Source organism: Amia ocellicauda, chromosome 6 (genome assembly GCF_036373705.1).
Source record: "Amia ocellicauda isolate fAmiCal2 chromosome 6, fAmiCal2.hap1, whole genome shotgun sequence".
Lineage (NCBI taxonomy): Eukaryota > Metazoa > Chordata > Actinopteri > Amiiformes > Amiidae > Amia > Amia ocellicauda.
In genome coordinates, this window is record NC_089855.1 from 45,874,081 (window position 1) to 45,877,083 (window position 3,003).

Sequence of the window (3,003 nt, forward strand, 5' to 3'; positions counted from 1 at the left end):
GCAGTGTGAGAAGAACCAAGGTGAAGTAGCCGGGAGGCAGGTCACTATTGTTGACACACCAGGCTGGTGGAGGGATTCTGTGCAGGAGATTCCAGAGCGGGTTAAAGAGGAGATTGTGCATAGTGTGTTTCTGTGCCCCCCAGGACCCCACGCTCTCCTTCTGAACATTCCTATGTGGGGTTCATTCAGAGAGAGACACAGGAGAGCAGTAGAGGAACACCTGGAGCTCCTCAGTGAGAGAGTCTGGAGACACACTATAGTGCTGTTCACTGAGGGAGAACAACTGGAAGAAACAACCATTGAGCAGCACATTGAGAGAGGAGGGGAGGAGCTCCAGCGGCTTGTGGAGAAATGTGGGAATAGGTGTCATGTTCTCAACAACAGCAACAGGGATGATGCCACTCAGGTCACAGAGCTGCTGGAGAAGATAGAGGTGATGGTGGCAGGAAATTATGGTTGGCACTTTACCATCGAGACAAAACATGAGATGGAAGAAAGGATCAGACAAGATACAGAGAGGGAGAGAGAAAGGGAAATAAGAGAAAATGAAGAGAGGCAGAGAGATAGCAGAAAGACAGCAATACAGGTAGAAGAGAAGCTAAGACAGAAATATGAGTTGAGGAAGAGAGAGATTGATCAGCTAATAAAGGCATATAAGGACAAGGAGAGAGAGAGGGATGAGAAGTATAGAGAGGGGCAGAGAGAGAGAGAAGAGGGGCTGAAACAGAAGATGGAGGAGGAGTGGAGCAGTAGAAAAGGGGAGCTGAAGGAAAAGATGAGAAAAACACTGAAGGAAAAGGAGCTGGAGAAAGAGACAGAGGAATCCACACTGCTTGCTAGAGGGAGGACCAGCAAGGACTTTGACCCTGCTAAATGTGAGTCGGATTAATGCCATATTACTGACTCACTTATTCTTTTAATCTTTTAATTATTTTTTTTTCCTGTTATTTCCTCCCAACTGCTGACAGTATTCCAGTCTCGCTCATTACCATTATACTGCAATGACACACACACACACCATTTTCACAAAGTGTTTTTATGCCATGTTGTCTTTTCACTCTAACAGTGTGATGTTTTGTTGTGCTGTTTGTGTTTCAGTGAGTGGAGACGAGGAGAGGATGAGAGCGCTGGAGGAGGAGCTGAGGAGAGAGCAAGAGCAGAGAGAGAGGCTGGAGAGAGAGATGGATGGGCTGAGGGAGGAGAGGGAGAGGGAGAGGCGAGAGGTGGAGAAGAGACACAGGAGGGAGATGGAGGAACTCAGGCAGCGTTATGAGGGACAGGCTAGAGACGAGACAGAGAGACACATAGAGGCTGTGGGTCTGACAGCACAGCTCACTGCAGCAGCACTGGGGCTCAGCACTGAGGAACGCAGTCAGTGCTATGAAGAGAATCTCAGAGAGCTAGTGAGATACAGAAAGACAGTAAAGAGACTCAGTGCAATGCTAGACAAAGACAGAGAGATACTCCAGCAGGTCAGTGTTTTAATAGCTCAGTCCAGTGCAGCAACACAGCAGCACAATACAGTCCCTGAAAAGGCTCTACAGTAACAAGCAGCATGGAGCAAATTCCTGAAGCCTTCCACAGATCTACAACAGGAATACACCAACACACTGACACTGTTCAGCTGCCCAACACTAACACACTGCTCATCTATGTACAGCAGCCTCACTGTCACAAACTGTGATGGAACAAGGCCCATCCCTTTGGTTAAAGCAGTGACTATTTGAGTGTTTTGAGTATAATTGTGTACTGTTACAACAGGAGGCAAAAAAAACCACAAATAGGCCTAAATGTGATGTCTTGTTTTAAATGTATGGCAGTCCACAAAGGGTTTTTAACAGTGGGGAAATATTTAAATTAGTCTTTGTTTGTGTGGGAATGTGGGTGGCCATGTTGGTGAAGGCAAGGAGGCCATCTTTCTTATGGTTTTAATGCAGATCCACCTATCATAATGCTCCTAAGAGTGGACCCAATGTGTCTCTCTTTGTTTGGGAGAATACATTATTTGTATTTGTATTTTGCAGGTTTACAGGTCCCGTTGTTATTTTTACTAAAAGAAAAAAAATGACTTTTGAAAAATTGGCTGTGTATGATTTTGAATGCATTTTTTAATTTCTGTTCCCTTATGTAGGGAAATAATTTGGTCTGAGGGAGGAGCTATTGAAACAAGAGTATAAAAGCAGGATGAATGGGGTCAGTTGAGGGAGTTGGCTGTTAGAGTGCTGGTGCCCTGATCCTGTTTTAGGATTATATTTTTTTAGTTTTTATTGAAGACATTAATCAATTTGTTCCTGAGTTTGTTTTGTGTTTTATTTTTGTTATAACCAACACCAATAAATGCAGTTTATATGGACACATTGCTGCTTTTTAAAGATCTGTTCCTACCTTCATAACACCTTGCTGCTCAGCCTACCACATTCACATTGTATAGATGTTTTTCCATCAATACAAGTTTCCAACAATCCTACTAACCTGTCTTTATCTATGGGGCTGTTTAGGGTTTTCTTTCTTCAGACATTATTATGACCTTTACACCTGTCCTCACAAATCATTTGCTACAACTTTAATACCTCACCAGACTTCTTTATTATTAAGACCATAAAAAGCTATTCTGTTCACAGATCAAAGATACATATTGTGAAATGCAAAATACATGTTATGTTTAATTTTTGATTTTCTGTACACCTGGCTGACTACACTCTAATAACACACACACACACACACACACACACACACACACACAATCCTTCCCAAACAGATCATGACACTTTCAGTGTTTTTTTTCATCTTATTAATATCAGCACAGTGAAACAGTCTGTTTACCTTTTTTAAGCTATTTTTTATAAAAGTTGTGCTTATTACTGTGCATCCAAACATTTTAGTGAACATTTTAAAATGAACAGCAAACTATTAATCTTTTTTTAAAATGCCCTTTCTTTATTTTTATGAAGTGATATTTCTAATGCATCTTACAATGCTTTTGAAAGTGTCTAATGCTTCCCA

The 3,003-nt window shown here is 41.9% G+C and overlaps 1 long non-coding RNA gene across 1 annotated transcript; it reads left to right on the top strand.

Annotated features, from left to right (window-relative positions):
* The first annotated feature begins 503 nt into the window (after positions 1 to 503).
* LOC136751564 (uncharacterized) lies at positions 504 to 2,353 on the top strand. The gene is made up of 2 exons (XR_010817029.1): positions 504 to 875; positions 1,099 to 2,353. It is a non-coding gene; the product is annotated as an uncharacterized LOC136751564 (long non-coding RNA).
* The last annotated feature ends 650 nt before the right edge of the window (positions 2,354 to 3,003 follow it).